Raw genomic sequence first — 18,272 nt, forward strand, 5'->3', positions numbered from 1 at the left:
CAGACTTTGAGGGTATTGAAAATTTTGTTATGAAGTTGAAATTTTCTTATTAAAACAATAGGGATGAACCAAACATATTAGATACAATACTTCAAAGATTAATGTGAATCATGAGAAATGGCTAATTGATTAACTCACAATGTAGGTAAAATGCAGAAAATTGAAGAGAGAGACTGCTGGGGGAGACACAGACACACTTAGTGGCCATCTCCCAGCCCTCGCCTACCCCCGGCTCCTTTTCTATTGTGTGCAGATATTTTAGTCTGTTTCCATTGCACAGCCCAGGGGAGATGTTAGGTCTAATAAAAAGGCCTGACCATAAGGTAAATCCAGAAACTGGGAACAAGCAGCCCCAGATGCTAATCAGGGCAGGAACTCAATGGCAAGGCCCCCTCCCCCTGCAGTGGATAAATACTCCACGTTCAAACAACACAGGTTTGTCTCTCTTCTCCTATGTGCAGTGGGGTATACGGAGCTGCCATCCACTCACCCTGACCCGAGCAGTTGGCTTTCCTGGGAGAAAGGCCATTATGGGATCTCTTCCCCTGCTCTTCTGGACCCTTTGTGCTGTGTAAGTGATAAAGTAGACATTGCTCAACACACCATACAGCAACTTGCTCCACAGAGAGTATCAGTCCTTTTTGCTTAGCATTTATTCTTAAACTAATACAACTATAGGTTCTTTTCTTTTATTTTTTTGTAAATTATCCAGTCCCCCCACCCCACCCCTTTACTGACCCTTCCATTTACAGACTGCCTTTTTATTCATTCAATATGAACCGAAGAGGGAGAAGGAGGAATTTCTGAAATACAAAATATACTGTGCCACTGAAACATTTTGTTCTTCAGATTTCCTAGGGACTAGGAGTTTGAAGTGGAATAAAAACATCATTACTGTTGATTACTGATACTGAAGGACAATAAACATTTCAACACATTAACTCACAAAAATGATGTACTGCCATAACATCTAAACAATGCGCTGTAACCAATGGCTGCAGTTTTTAGATGAGTGATAATTTGCATGAATGATGCACTGTCCTTTCTCTCTGAGTCTCTTGAAGCAGCTCAGCTGTTATACAAAAGCTCCTGAATATAGGAGATTTTTTTTTTTCCTATTTGCCAGGGTCATTTCAGGAAACATTCCCAGAACTCTGGATCTGTGTTCCATTCTTAAGGTCCTCGACTTGGTCATTGTCAGAGTTCAAGAGAGATAGAAGTATATGCTCAGGCTTAACCAACTGACCGTTTCAAAGACCCCTTCAACTGACCCCTAAACATATTAACTACTTTGGCACAGTGTCTGGAATGGAATTATTGGTTCAAATGTTATTGGAATATAGACAGATTTTATTTGGCCAATTAAATCTCAGCCATCATTTTATAATGTAGATAATTTCAACTTGCTAGTATTCCTCTTTTAACTGATTTTGACTGTGAAGAATGATTTAAAAAAATCTTTCTAGATGCTTCATTAGAATTGAAGATGGATAAAACAATCTCAAGATCCCCATCTCCCATTCTAATGGGGTAAAATCACAAAGCCAGAAATGCAAAATGAATTCTCTAGACTCTTTCTTTTTAAAAATACCAACATAAGGATGATAACCAACCCTTTGTCCTCAACTACTTCCATATAGAATTATGTATGGGAAGCTGTATGTGGAATTGTCAGTTATATGAGAGGAATTTGCACCCTCCAAAAGCAATGCAGATAGGAGAGAAATAAGCTGAAACAACAGGAATGAGAAAATGATAATAAATCATAAATGATAATCAGTAAGATCTTGATGAATCAGTGACAAGGATCTAACACGTCTCTAAAGCTCCATAAAATTCCCTGTTTCAATCAGTATAGCAAAGAAGGATATTGTATAAGGATCATCAACTCATGCTTCTTTGTTTCTCTTATTGTTTCAATTCACCTCTTTCTCCTCTCAGCTCATTACTCTCATAGCTCATAGAGAAAAATTAAAAGGGGCTCGCTTCCTTGTTCTCATGTGGTCACTGAGAAATGCCCATTTGAACCACTAGGGGGCTCTCTCTTCCTTGGAAAGGTAAAGAAAATCTAAATTGCATAATAAACTGTCAAGTTGGACTGACACACGAAATAGCCAAGCAGGATGGGAAACTATTGCAAGTTTCAAAGATGTTTCAGTGTCTTTAGACAGGATTGTGTCTTTGTGGTGTCTGACCTCTCCAAAGTCCTGAGAGAAATGTGTCAAATAAGGCTTTGGCGTAGAAACATACTTTGAAGTTACAGTGGTCTTAAATGGTAGCTTAAAGGGAGAAGGTTAGAAGCTGAAGAAAAAACAGGCCAGTCCATCAAAGCCAGTAATTCACTCCAAACACCTCTTTAATTTGTAGTTCCTCTTTCATGGTGGTTTTGAAGAACTTCACATTTTGCCATTTGAACCCCTTAGAAATTTGAAAAAGAATGAGAGCAAGGCAGCAATTCTGGAATTGATTCTTACCAATAAGGTAATATCAAATATAAAACTGTGTATCTGTAGCAGAATAATGTCCCCCTTACCCCCAAATATGTCTATGTCCTAATCCCTAGAACCTGTGAATAAGGCCCCTTACATGGCAAAAAGGGACTTTGAGGATGTGATTAACTTAAGGCCCTCCGGATAGGGAGATTATCCTTGATTATCTGGCTAGGCCCAGTGAAATCACAAGGCTCCTATAAGTGAAAGAGGGATGCAGGAGAGTCAGCATCAGAGAAGATGTGATGAAGGAAGCAGAGGTCAGTGTTGTGCTGCTGGGCTTTGAACATGAAGAAGAGGGCATGAGCTAAGGAACGCAGGTGACTCCAGGGGCTGGAAAAGGCAAGAAAACATATTCTTCCTCACAGCCTCCAGAAGGAATGCAGCTCTGCCAACTTCTTGATTTTAGCCCAGTGAGACCTCTGTGCAACTTCTAACCCACAGAGCTGTAAGAAAAGAAAACTAACACACTCCTGATGTAGTTGCATCTTTGTTGCCTGGACATGGGATACCTTAATCCACACCTGCTTCTGGGACACAGGATGCCTTTTTCTGGTCTCAGCTCCAGCATATCCACCCTTCCCACTTTCAGGGAAACTCTGGAAACACAGGGGAGTTTCTGTAGCACAGACCCTGAAATACAAAAATATTTTCACTTCCTCCAGTTAAAATCTAGACGTTAGAACAGGGGTCTGAAAACCTTGACCCACTGCCTATTTTTGAAAATCAAGTTTTAGTAGAACACGTTTATTTACCTATTGTCTTTGGCTGCTTTCACACTACAGTGGCAGAATTGAGTAGTTGTGACAGAGACCGTGTGGTCTACAAATCCTAAAATATTTACTATCGGGCCCTTATAGAAAAAGTGTGCTCACCTCTGCATTAGACCACAAAAAATTGGTCATCTTATGGTGGGTTCCTGGACAGGGATAAGGGTGTGGAATTTCCTTTTAATCACTGTTCTATAGCAGAAATAAGAAAGGCAGAAATTAGGATCTCAATAAATTAATTTATGGGTGAAGTAGTGAGATGAGTGGCCCCAAAGATATCGTTAAGAGTTTCTGGAACCTGTAAATATTACCTTATTAGGTCTTTGTAGATATTACTAAATTAAGGATCTTTAGATGAAGAGATAACCATGGATTAAATAGGCAGATTCTAAATGTCAACACAAGTGTTCCTAAGAGAGAGAGGTAGAGGGAGATTCAACACACATGGAGGAGAAGGTGATGTGAAGATGATGGCAGACATTGGAGTGATAGAGCTGTAAGCTGAGGAATGCTAAGGAATGCTGGCAGCCACCAGAATCTAGAAGAGGAAAGGAAAGATTCCCCCCAGAACCTCGGAAAGGAGCATGGTCCTGCTGATACACTGATTCAGGACTTCTGGCTTTCAGAACTGTGAGAGAATAAATTTCTCTTGTTTTAAACCACCAAGGCTGTGGTAATTTGTTGCAGTGGCACTAGGCATTGAAGACAGGTGGAAACACCATGTTGACAAGATAGCAACCTTTTAACCAGCCCGTACGATTGATGCCATTAGAAAGGTTATCTGCTTATGAATTCCAGACTCATGACTTCACATCATATCAGGCTTTGGTGGAAGAAATGCAGGGAAATGCATAGAATACACTTTGGGGACTTACAGGCTTCATGGGTATTCAAATCATTTAACGGTGTGTAAATGATTTCACAGTAATGCAGTCAAAGTTCTCAGAGTAAATCATTTTGATGCCCACTTCTGTCTGGCATAGAGAAATAATCAGCACTTTAAGATGAGCCCTTGGCTGTCCTATCATTGCCTCAATAACTGCTTACAGAGCATACAGTAAGCCAGCTCACTTTCCTTCTTTTTGTATTATCAAAGTTTTCAAAATCAATCTATGTATCTATATATGTGTACACACACACACATATATAAATTATACTATATTATATTATCTTATATATATCTTATATTATATACATGTTTATATAGATATATCGATTTAAGATACTTCCTCTTACCCCATGAATTTAACTACTAAATATTTAGGACTGCTTCACTGAAAACCAAATACAACTTGGCCGATCCTTATAAATTGGTACATAGTTGAACACATTGCATTCATAATATTATTTTCTAGCTTTAATATGCACTATTCTTTCCTGAGGAAGCTACATCTCTTGGGAAGGTTGGTAATATAAAATTACTCCTTTTATGTTTTGGCTATTAAATACTAAAATTCATAAAAGTAGACATATTATTCATTTCATTGCATCAAAACAAAGGCAAGCCCTAAATCTCACCTATAAATCTTGATAATCCCTTTTCATGGGGTAGCTTACATCTCTGGACAACACCTCAAATTCTCCCAGCCTCACCACTTTGTCTAGCCACAGATGCAACAGCTAGTTCTGCATGGGCTTGGCTCCTCCTCACAGGATAACCTAACAGGGCATTGGACTCAGGTACATCAGATGTGCCCTTCACTTCCTGCCCTGGGGCATCTTTGATGCTCAGAAGTATGCTGAGAAAAGGGACCCTGGTGCACTCAGTGCAAGCTCTACCTGAAAATGCTGAGAAGTAACATCTATGGGACACCCCTTGCCTAACAGGGCATGGGAACCAATGCATAAATGCTTTCCCATTTATATTCATGGGTCTTCTTCTGAAATTCATTCCATTAGGCTTCTCAGAAAGTCCCTCTAATTGAGCAACCTCTTCTGGTGGCCAACTCAAAAATACATCTTTATAATGACCCTCCCTTCTTCCCTGTTTACTAACCCTCCTCTATATTTCTGAAGAATCCATTCACGCAGTGTGTTTTATCTGAGACTTTGTTTTGGGGAAAACCCAGGCAAAGGCCAATAAAGTCCAAGACAGCCTATTTCTCTGTGGTCACTCCAACAGAGTATGTTGTCAAACTTTTGGATTTTTGCCAATTTAAAACATAGTGTTAATTGAATTTTCTTGTTATGATCACAAGAGAATATTTTCTTGTTTATTTGTGAATTCTTTCTTCATATTTTATTGTCCAGTTTTTTTTACAGGGCATTTATTCTATTTCTTCTTATTTTTCAGAAGGTCATTTTATTGAAGATATTAACATTTCCTCTGTGATATCAGTTGGAAATATGTTTTTCCAATTTGTCATTTAACTTTTACTTTGTTTTGGTATTTCTTGCACTTTTTTGACCACTGCTTTATAGTTAGGACCTTAAAAGTAATTGTTGGAAAAGATATTTGTATGCAAGATTTTACTAAGTAAACATTAATTGTGAATTAACCTTCCCTAAATACTTTATGGAAGATTTACAGTAAAAATGCTTAAAAATTCAATTTGCAAATTAACGTCCATTCCAATACCTGGCAGTTTACATTTTGTCTGTCTAAATCTTTTTATTAAAATTATTTGTCATGCTTTTCTCCACACCCCCTTCTTTCCATCCTTCTTTTCTCCCTTACTTCCTTCCCCTCTCTCCTCTCTGTCTTCCTTCCTTTCATTCTCCCTCTCTCTCTCTCTCCCCACCCCTCCCTCTTTCTCTCTTTCATTCTTTCATATGCCAAGCACTGTGTCAGGCCCTGGAGATACGATGACGAGCAAACAGGACAAACTTTAATCAGTAAGTGTCCAACACTAGTAAAACTGCAGCCGTGATTGTTGGACTTTCATCTAGTCAAGGGAGGCCAGGAAAGACACCTTTGAAGGGGTAACAATTAAGTGAAGTTCTGAAGGATAAATTACAATTAACTAGTCAAACAGCAGAGAAACAAGCCAAAGGCCTTGTGGAGAGAAGGAACATGGAAGTACAAGAGACTGAGCCTGAGAGCCAGTGTGACTGGACCAAAGAGAACAACAAGGGTCTGCTGAGCAATAAAGCTAGAGAGATGGGTGAGAAAATGCTGGAGAAGTCACGGACCAGCTCAGCAGACATCTCGCAGCCCTCGCCTAACCCCCTCCTTTTCTTTGTGTGCAGGTGTTTGACTACGTTTTTATTCCTCAGATTGGGGGAGACGTTAGGTCTAATGGAACTGCCTGACCCCTACCTTAAACCTGAAACTGGGAAAAAGCAGCTCCAGTTGCTTATCAGGGCAGGAACTCTGCACAAAGGCTGCTTGACGTATGTTTTTTCTCAGTGGCAGGGCCCCCTCCCACCTGGGTTGTACGAATACCCAGCCCTCAGGCGGCACAGGTGTCCCTTGTGTCTGATGCAAAGCAAGGCATGTGTAACCGCCATCCACCCACACTCACCTGAGCAGCTGGCCTCCCTGGGGGACCAGCTGTGACAGGATCTCTTCTCCTGTTCTTTTGGACCCCTTGTGCTGTTTAGTAATAAAGTGGTCATCTGTTGGGAATTTCTGCTGTGCCTGAGCCTGTGATCCCATGATGCACTGTATAGTAACTTGCTCCACAGGGATGGACTTTGCAGTTTCTTGAGGGCCATGATACAAAGATTTGTTTTTATCCTAAGTGTATGGATAAGTATAGAAAGAGTATTGATAAGTACAGAAAGATTTAAAAAAAAGAAAAAAGGGAGTGGGTATTATCAGTCTTGTATTTTGAAAAGGCTATTCTGGCGGCTGTATGGAAAACACATTATAAGGGGTCCCATGGGGGAGAAACCCAGATAGGAGGTGAGTAGTTTGGGAGAGGGCAGTGGATTGGATTGGGTGGGTGGCAGCAGGGGTACCTGCTGCACTTAACATTGGAGTGTCCATCTCAGTTTTAAAACAGCAACCCACATATGACAAAATTATTTTCAGTAATAATCACGTGTTACAAGCAACTTATTCATTATAATAATGGCTAGAAAGGAAATGCAGTCAAGCAAGAATTTCTTTCACTGATCTTTAAAAAATTAAAAAATTAAAAATAAAGTCAAATCAATACAAAACGGAAAGGGTAAAAGTCCATCTATTCATTAAATTGTGTTTATAGCTATTCAGTAGTTTGAACTTAGTGAATTTTAAATAAAATAGACATTTCTGAAAAAGTACAATTTAGGCAACAGCTGATGTAATGTTTTGTTTTCTTAATTCATTGTTTAGTTTTGAAACTATTATCAATTTAAACAGAATAAATTTCAATTTTAAAGATAATATTCAATATATATGAACTAAAATTTGTACTTACCAGACAAAAATATTCTAGATTATAATTCACACTCTGTTTCACTGTCTTACACTTTAAAAACAGAAAGCTTTCTAGCAATCCGTATTACATAGGATCAAAAGTTTTAGGAACAAATGGAAATTTTTTTAAAATCAAGCAATGTAATACCTTTATATGCTATTTTGTCATGGTGTAACTCCATTGTTGATAAATGTGGTCATTTGACAGCAAGGCATATATATATATATATATATATATATATATATATATATATATATTCTGATAATTAAATGTTGCCATTAGATTTGCTAATAATTATTCATTTATTCTGTACAATATTTATTGATGCTTTTTGAATTTTTTGAATGCTAGGCTCTGGGCTAGGTAGTTGTTCCTGTCCTCACAGGGCTTGTGTATAAGCTATAACAGAGATAGAGTTGCTCCAGGAGCTCTTAGTGTGGGTGTCAGGCTTTTGCCCATCTATTTTTTTTTTTTTTTTTTTTTTTTTTATTAAATTCAGTTTTATTGAAATACATTCACACACCATACAATCATCCATGATATACAATCCACTGTCCACAGTGTGATAACATAGTTATGCGTTCATCACCACAGTCTATCTCTGAACATTTTCCTTACATCAGAAAGAACCAGAACAAGAATAAAAAATAAAAGTGAAAAAAAACACCCAAATCACCCCCCCATCCCACCCCATTTGTCCTTTAGTTTTTATCCCCATTCCTCCACTCATCCATACACTAGATAAAGGGGGTGTGATCCACAAGGTCTTCACAATCACACTGTCACCCCTGGTAAGCTACATTATTATATAATTGTCTTCAGGAGTCCAGACTGCTGGGTTGGAGTTTGGTAGTTTCAGGTATTTACTTCTAGCTATTCCAATACATTAAAGCCTAAGAGGTGTTATCTATATAGTGCATAAGAATGTCCACCAGAGTGACCTCTCGACTCCATTTGGAATCTCTCAGCCACTGAAACTATTTTGTCTCATTTTGCATCCCCCTTTTGGTCAAGAAGATACTCTCAGTCCCACGATGCCGGGTCCACACTCATCCCCGGGAGTCATGCGTTGCCAGGGAGATCCACAACCCTGGGAGTTGGGTCCCACGTAGGGGGGAGGGCAGCGAGTCCACCTGTCGAGATGGCTCAGTTAGAGAGAGAGAGGGCCACATCTGAGCAACAAAGAGGCACTCAGGGGGAGACTCTCAGGCACCATTACATACAACTTTAGACTTTCCTTTGTGGTAATGAGCTTCATAAGGGCAAGTCCCATGCTTGAGGGCTCAGCACATCAAACCGCCAGTCCCAATGTCTGTGACAACATACGCTAGGGAATCAGCATCTTAAAGTTTAGAGATAGGCCTTACAATTCAGGGATAGAGTTAACTGCTGTAAGAGCTTACAATCTAGGGACTATTACAATTATTGTGTCCACGTTAGGCTATGTTCTAAGATTCAATTCTGAGTTTACACATTGTAGTTAGTCCATATTAGTGAGGCATCATCCCTCTCACCATGTTTTCTCCAACACTTTTACTCCTATATATATATTTTCCTACAATTTTATAGAGTTATATTCACATACCATACATTTATCCACAGTGTACAATCAGTTGTTCATGGTATCATCATAAAGTTGTACATTTATCACCACAATCAGCATTTGAACATACTGATTACTACAAGAAAAATTGTTTTTTTTTTTTTTTTTTAGCAATAAGAAAAAGTGATAAAAAGAAAAATAACATGTCATACAATACAATATACTACTAAGGACAGCAAATAACACCACTACCAAGAATCCCATATTACTCCCCTATATCCCCTTCTCATATACATTTAGCATTGGTGTATTGCCTTTGTTACGTTTAATGGAGGTATATTACAATGTTACTGTTGACCATAGACTCCAGTTTGCTTTGATTATGTTTTTTCCTGAATACCATCCCTTTTTCAAATTTCTACATGGTTGACATTCATTTGCTTTCCCACATGCAAAAACATTTTTATATTTGTATATTTAGTAACAGTCATTGGCCACTCCAGTTTTTGCCACGTTATACAGTCCCAGTCTTTATCATCTATCTTTACCTCTGGTGTCATACATTCTCCTATCCCACCTCTTTCAGCTTTACTCACAGACATCTTTGTTCAGTGTACTTACAATACTGTGCTACCATCACACAGTATTATGCTATCTATTTCTGGATCTATGCAATGAATCCTAAACATTCTGTAGTCCTTCAGCATCAAATGGCTGGTCTCTGCCCTCTTTCTATCTCCTGGTTGCCTGTGTTGTCAGCTTTTAACTCCCAAAGTTTGTTCATTAATGTCTGTTCATATTAGTGAGACCATACAGAATCTGTCCTTTTGTTTCTGGCTAACTTCACTCAACATAATGTCCTCAAGGTTCATCCACATTATTACATGATCCATGTCTTTGTTCTGTCTTACAGCTGCATAATATTCCATCATGTGTATATACCACAGTTTGTTTATCCACTCGTCCTTTGATGGACATTTGGGCTGTTTCCATCTCTTGGCAATTGTGAATAATGCTGCAATAAACATTGGTTTACAAATGTCTGTTTGTGTCTTAAGTTTCAGTTCCTCTGAGTATATACCCAGCAATGGAATAGCTGGGTCATATGGCAAATCTATATTTAGCTTCCTGAGGAACCTCCATACTGTCTTCCAGAGTGGTTGCACCATTCTACATTCCCACCAACAATGAATAAGTGTGCCTCTTTCTCCACATCCTCTCCAGCACTTGTCATTTTCTGTTTTTTGGATAATGGCCATTCTGGTAGGTGTGAGATGATATCTCATTGTGGTTTTGATTTGCATTTCCTTAATAGCCAGTGAAGTTGAGCATTTTTTCATATGCTTTTGAGCCATTTGTATTTCCTCTTCAGAAAAATGTCTGTTCATGTCTTTTGCCCATTTTTTAATTGGATTGTTTCTTTTTGTTATTGAGATGCAGGATTCTTTTATATATTTGGGATATTAAACCCTTATCTGATATGTGGTTTCCAAATATCATCTCCCGTTGTGTAGGTTGCCTTTTGACTTTTCTGACAAAGTCCTTTGATGTACAAAAGTGTTTAATTTTGAGGAGATCCCATTCCCATCTATTCTTGGATCCCTTTCTTGCCTTTCTCCTGCTCTGCTCTGTATCTCAGAGAATCTGAACTTTAAGACTGCATTTCCCAGGCTCAACTGCATTTTCACTGAATTTGGACAAAGAGAGGGGTGGTAGATTGAATTATGGACCCTGACAAAGACTTGTTCTTAAGCTTACTCTGCCTCCCTGTGGATGTGAACCCATTTAAATAGGACCTTTTGAAGATGTTATTTCAGCTAAGGTGTAGTCCAACTGAATCAGGGTAGGCCTTAATCTGTATCATTCAAGGCCTTATAAAGAGAAGTCAGAGAAGGCCACAGGGAGAAGCCAGAAGTTAGCAGAAACCAGAAGAGCAGACACGAGAGAGAGAGAGATCACCATGTGACAGGAAGCAGAGATGCAAGCCAAGGAATACCAAGGATTGTGAAAAACGAGTATCATAATGCTACAGGACTTTGAGGAAAAAGCATGGCCTTGCAAATGTCTTGATTTTAGACTCATAGCCTTCAAAACCAAGAGACAATAAAATCCCTGTTGCTAAGTCAATCCATTGAAGTGTTTGTCATAGCCGCTTGGCAAACTAAGACAGGACGCATTGAAGAGAGATTGGATGATGAAAGAATTGGAAAGCCAAGGTATTTTCCCCTGTCTGAATAGGTGGCAGTTTTGGAAATAGCTGCCTCTTTTCCATGTCTAGCTTCTGCTTGACAGCCTCAGCTTCTGGTTTCTGGTGTGCCAGGGCCTAACTCATGAGAGCAGATTCTGTTCATCACTTCTAAACTTTGCATTTAGTGACACATTGGTAGCTTGAAATCAGTAATGGAAGGATACTTACCCCACAGAAATTGGCAAACAGAGAGCTGGATGTTAAACATTAATCAGTACATCCCTGGTTCTTGTAACTTTACCCCTTTCAGTTGTTTCTCGGACTAGAGATGTCATAGTTAGCTTTCTCTTTTGTTATTCTCTCACTTGCTTCAATTCATTCTTCCTCTGTTTAATGAATTCCCTTTTAAAGTTTTCGCTCTTAGATTATCTAGAGTAGTTTCTGTTAGATACCCTAATACATTAGGGTATCTAATTGGGACTTGGATATTCAGAGACAGATCTTCAGAAGAAATAATATACTTACATTTTTAAAAAGAAAATAGACAGAACTTGGTAATAGGATGAGAAGATAAGGAAAAGGCATGATTCATTGCTGTGTCCAGATTTTTGGTTTGAGAACCTAGGTAGATAATGGTGCCATTTATCAAGACAGGAAGCAGAGGCAAAGGAGAAAACTGGGGATAAGGAAGGGAATGATAAATTTGAGCTTCCTTTGGAATACCCAAGGATGGATGACCAGTAGGATTTGATGGAATCCAGACACAGAAAGGATACCTTCGCCTGAAACCTGCCTCTTTTTTTCTGACTTCTCAGTTCAGCTCTATCAGGGCCCTCAATAGATTATCTCATCCCTCGTCTGTACCTTCAAAGTACTACTCAAGGTTTCGTTTATATATATTCAGTTATGCACATCAGTAAAAACTTCCCTCTTTAAAGTCCACATTTAAAATCAGCTTTTGTGAGATCTCTATTCACTTGCATGAGTAATCTCATTTCCACATGAGTAGTTTCTACTTCCTCCTCTGTCACTTCTCAAACCTGGCTTCCAAACCCACTGTTCTGAAACTGCTCTTGGCAAATACAACGACTTGCTTCTTGCTTAATCCAGTGGATTCTTACCTCTGAGGTGGCCAGAGGTGATAAATTCTAAGTGCCAGTACAACAGAAAATATTCAGGAAATGGGAGTTATTATTATGGTTGGGCTGAATTAATTTTTTAACGTTATTGCGAAATTAAATGTTTTACAAGAGGAATTATCTTTACGAATCATCACTTTGTATGCTCATTTGATTTTTTTTTAATGAATTTTTGTTTCTAGTTACCCATCATCAAAACAACTAGTGAATTCAGTGGGAAAAAGTCATTCACATCCATTACTTAGCTTCCTAAGGAGGAACTAAAATTTTAAACCCCATAAAAATTGTTTAACTGAAAATTTCACCTTTTAACTAGTTGTTTGTTTCAATACATAGAGCTTCAAGCAATGAAAATTGGCTTATAGGAATGATAGATTAAAACATTTTACTTAAAACCTTCTATCTTTTTCTTGTTGTACCCACAAATAACTAGCAATCTTTAGTAAGAAACAGAAATGAAAAATAAGGGTCATTTTCTAAGTGGCATATTTGATTTATAGTATAGTAGTTGCAAAGAATTAGTGGTGTATTCATATTTCAATAGCTCACAGCATAAAAGGCATGGCAATAATGATGAACACACTCTTAAATCATATCTTTGCCTAAGTGTAAAAGGAAACAAGCTTGAGAGGCGGGGCAAGATGGCAGACTGGTGAGCTGTATGTTTTAGTTACTCCTCCAGGAAAGTAGGTAAAAAGCCAGGAACTGCGTGGACTGGACACCACAGAGCAATCTGTCTTTGGGCATACTTCATACAACACTCATGAAAACGTGGAACTGCTGAGATCAGCGAAATCTGTAAGTTTTTGCGGCCAGGGGACCCGCGCCCCTCCCTGCCAGGCTCAGTCCCGGGGGAGGAGGGGCTGTCAGCTCCAGGAAGGAGAAGGGAGAATTGCAGTGGCTGCTCTCATCGGAAACTCATTCTACTGATTCAAACTCCAACCATAGATAGACTGAGGCCAGACACCAGAGACTCTGAGAGCAGCCAGCCCAGCAGAGAGGAGACGGGCATAGAAGGAAAACAACACGAGAAGCTCCAAAGTAAAAGCAGAGGATTTTTGGAGTTCTGGTGAACACAGAAAGGGGAAGGGCGGAGATCAGGCCTTGAGGCGCATATGCAAATCCCGAAGCAAGGCTGATCTCTCTGCCCAGGGCACCTTTCCTTAATGGCCCTGGTTGCTTTGTCTATTAGCATTTCAATAACCCATTAGATCTCTGAGGAGGGCCGTTTTTTTTTTTTTTTTTTTTTTTTTTTTTTTTAAATCCTTTTTGCTTTTTCTAAAACAATTACTCTAAGAAGCTCAATACAGAAAGCTTCAAAGAATTGAAATTTGGGCACGTCAAGTCAAGAGCAGAACTAAGAGAGCTCTGAGACAAAAGGCAATAATCCAGTGGCTGAGAAAATTCACTAAACAACACAACTTCCCAAGAAAAGGGGGGTGTCCGCTCACAGCCACCATCCTGGTGGACAGGAAACACTCCTGCCCATCGCCAGCCCCATAGCCCAGAGCTGCCCCAGACAACCCAGTGTGACGGAAGTGCTTCAAATAACAGGCACACACCACAAAACTGGGCGTGGACATTAGCCTTCCCTGCAACCTCAGCTGAATGTCCCAGAGCTGGGAAGGGGGAGCAGTGTGAATTAACAGAGCCCCATTCAGCCATCATTTGAGCAGACTGGGAGCCTCCCAACACAGCCCAGCAGCCCAGAACTGCCCTGGGGGGACGGCACTCACCTGTGACATAGCACAGTCATCCCTCAACAGAGGACCCGGGGTGCACAGCCTGGAAGAGGGGCCCACTTGCAAGTCTCAGGAGCCATACGCCAATACCAAAGACTTGTGGGTCAGTGGCAGAGACAAACTGTGGCAGGACTGAACTGAAGGATTAGACTATTGCAGTAGCTTTAAAACTCTAGGATCATCAGGGAGATTTGATTGTTAGGGCCACCCCCCCTCCCCGACTGCCCAGAAACACGCCCCACATACAGGGCAGGCAACACCAACTACACACGCAAGCTTGGGACACCAATTGGGCCCCACAAGACTCACTCCCCCACTCACCAAAAAGGCTAAGCAGGGGAGATCTGGCTTGTGGAGAACAGGTGGCTCGTGGACGCCACCTGCTGGTTAGTTAGAGAAAGTGTACTCCACGAAGCTGTAGATCTGATAAATTAGAGATAAGGACTTCAACTGGTCTACAAACCCTAAAAGACCCCTATCAAGGACAGCAAATGCCACGAGGCCAAAAACAACAGAAAATTATAAAGCATATGAAAAAACCAGACGATATGGATAACCCAAGCCCAAGCACCCAAATCAAAAGACCAGAAGAGACACACCTAGAGCAGCTACTCAAAGAACTAAAGATGAACAATGAGACCCTAGTACGGGATATGAAGGAAATCAAGAAGACCCTAGAAGAGCATAAAGAAGACATTGCAAGACTAAATAAAAAAATGGATGATCTTATGGAAATTAAAGAAACTGTTGACCAAATTAAAAAGATTCTGGACACTCATAGTACAAGACTAGAGGAAGTTGAACAACGAATCAGTGACCTGGAAGATGACAGAATGGAAAATGAAAGCATAAAAGAAAGAATGGGGAAAAAAATTGAAAAACTCGAAATGGACCTCAGGGATATGATAGATAATATGAAGCGTCCGAATATAAGACTCATTGGTGTCCCAGAAGGGGAAGAAAAGGGTAAAGGTCTAGGAAGAGTATTCAAAGAAATTGTTGGGGAAAACTTCCCAAATCTTCTAAACAACATAAATACACAAATCATAAATGCTCAGCGAACTCCAAATAGAATAAATCCAAAAAAACCCACTCCGAGACATATACTGATCACACTGTCAAACATAGAAGAGAAGGAGCAAGTTCTGAAAGCAGCAAGAGAAAAGCAATTCACCACATACAAAGGAAACAGCATAAGACTAAGTAGTGACTACTCAGCAGCCACCATGGAGGCGAGAAGGCAATGGCACGATATATTTAAAATTCTGAGAGAGAGGAATTTCCAGCCAAGAATACTTTATCCAGCAAAGCTCTCCTTCAAATTTGAGGGAGAGCTTAAATTTTTCACAGACAAAGAAATGCTGAGAGAATTTGCTAATAAGAGACCTGCCCTACTGGAGATACTAAAGGGAGCCCTACAGACAGAGAAACAAAGACAGGACAGAGAGACTTGGAGAAAGGTTCAGTACTAAAGAGATTCGGTATGGGTACAATAAAGGATATTAATAGAGAGAGGGAAAAATATGGCAAACATAATCCAAAGGATAAGATGGCCGATTCAAGAAATGCCTTCACGGTTTTAACGTTGAATGTAAATGGATTAAACTCCCCAATTAAAAGATATAGATTCGCAGAATGGATCAAAAAAAATGAACCATCAATATGTTGCATACAAGAGACTCATCTTAGACACAGGGACACAAAGAAATTGAAAGTGAAAGGATGGAAAAAAATATTTCATGCAAGCTACAGCCAAAAGAAAGCAGGTGTAGCAATATTAATCTCAGATAAAATAGACTTCAAATGCAGGGATGTTTTGAGAGACAAAGAAGGCCACTACATACTAATAAAAGGGGCAATTCAGCAAGAAGAAATAACAATCGTAAATGTCTATGCACCCAATCAAGGTGCCACAAAATACATGAGAGAAACACTGGCAAAACTAAAGGAAGCAATTGATGTTTCCACAATAATTGTGGGAGACTTCAACACATCACTCTCTCCTATAGATAGATCAACCAGACAGAAGACCAATAAGGAAATTGAAAACCTAAACAATCTGATAAATGAATTAGATTTAACAGACATATACAGGACATTACATCCCAAATCACCAGGATACACATACTTTTCTAGTGCTCACGGAACTTTCTCCAGAATAGATCATATGCTGGGACATAAAACAAGCCTCAATAAATTTAAAAAGATTGAAATTATTCAAAGCACATTCTCTGACCACAATGGAATACAATTAGAAGTCAATAACCATCAGAGACTTAGAAAATTCACAAATACCTGGAGGTTAAACAACACACTCCTAAACAATCAGTGGGTTAAAGAAGAAATAGCAAGAGAAATTGCTAAATATATAGAGACGAATGAAAATGAGAACACAACATACCAAAACCTATGGGATGCAGCAAAAGCAGTGCTAAGGGGGAAATTTATAGCACTAAACGCATATATTAAAAAGGAAGAAAGAGCCAAAATCAAAGAACTAATGGATCAACTGAAGAAGCTAGAAAATGAACAGCAAACCAATCCTAAACCAAGTAGAAGAAAAGAAATAACAAGGATTAAAGCAGAAATAAATGACATAGAGAACAAAAAAACAATAGAAAGGATAAATATCACCAAAAGTTGGTTCTTTGAGAAGATCAACAAGATTGACAAGCCCCTAGCTAGACTGACAAAATCAAAAGAGAGAAGACCCATATAAACAAAATAATGAATGAAAAAGGTGACATAACTGCAGATCCTGAAGAAATTAAAAAAATTATAAGAGGATATTATGAACAACTGTATGGCAACAAACTGGATAATGTAGAAGAAATGGACAATTTCCTGGAAACATATGAACAACCTAGACTGACCAGAGAAGAAATAGAAGACCTCAACCAACCCATCACAAGCAAAGAGATCCAATCAGTCATCAAAAATCTTCCCACAAATAAATGCCCAGGGCCAGATGGCTTCACAGGGGAATTCTACCAAACTTTCCAGAAAGAACTGACACCAATCTTACTCAAACTCTTTCAAAACATTGAAAAAAATGGAACACTACCTAACTCATTTTATGAAGCTAACATCAATCTAATACCAAAACCAGGCAAAGATGCTACAAAAAAGGAAAACTACCGGCCAATCTCCCTAATGAATATAGATGCAAAAATCCTCAACAAAATACTTGCAAATCGAATCCAAAGACACATTAAAAAAATCATACACCATGACCAAGTGGGGTTCATTCCAGGCATGCAAGGATGGTTCAACATCAGAAAAACAATCAATGTATTACAACACATTAAAAACTCGAAAGGGAAAAATCAATTGATCATCTCAATAGATGCTGAAAAAGCATTTGACAAAATCCAACATCCCTTTTTGATAAAAACACTTCAAAAGGTAGGAATTGAAGGAAACTTCCTCAACATGATAAAGAGCATATATGAAAAACCCACAGCCAGCATAGTACTCAATGGTGAGAGACTGAAAGCCTTCCCTCTAAGATCAGGAACAAGACAAGGATGCCCGCTGTCACCACTGTTATTCAACATTGTGCTGGAAGTGCTAGCCAGGGCAATCCGGCAAGACAAAGAAATAAAAGGCATCCAAATTGGAAAAGAAGAAGTAAAACTCTCATTGTTTGCAGATGATATGATCTTATATCTAGAAAACCCTGAGAAATCAACGATACACCTACTAGAGCTAATAAACAAATTTAGCAAAGTAGCGGGATACAAGATTAATGCACATAAGTCAGTAATGTTTCTATATGCTAGAAATGAACAAACTGAAGAGACACTCAAGAAAAAGATACCATTTTCAATAGCAACTAAAAAAATCAAGTACCTAGGAATCAACTTAACCAAAGATGTAAAAGACCTATACAAAGAAAACTACATAACTCTACTAAAAGAAATAGAAGGGGACCTTAAAAGATGGAAAAATATTCCATGTTCATGGATAGGAAGGCTAAATGTCATTAAGATGTCAATTCTACCCAAACTCATCTACAGATTCAATGCAATCCCAATCAAAATTCCAACAACCTA

This window comes from Choloepus didactylus, chromosome 1, assembly GCF_015220235.1.
Source record: "Choloepus didactylus isolate mChoDid1 chromosome 1, mChoDid1.pri, whole genome shotgun sequence".
NCBI classification, from domain to species: Eukaryota; Metazoa; Chordata; class Mammalia; order Pilosa; family Megalonychidae; genus Choloepus; species Choloepus didactylus.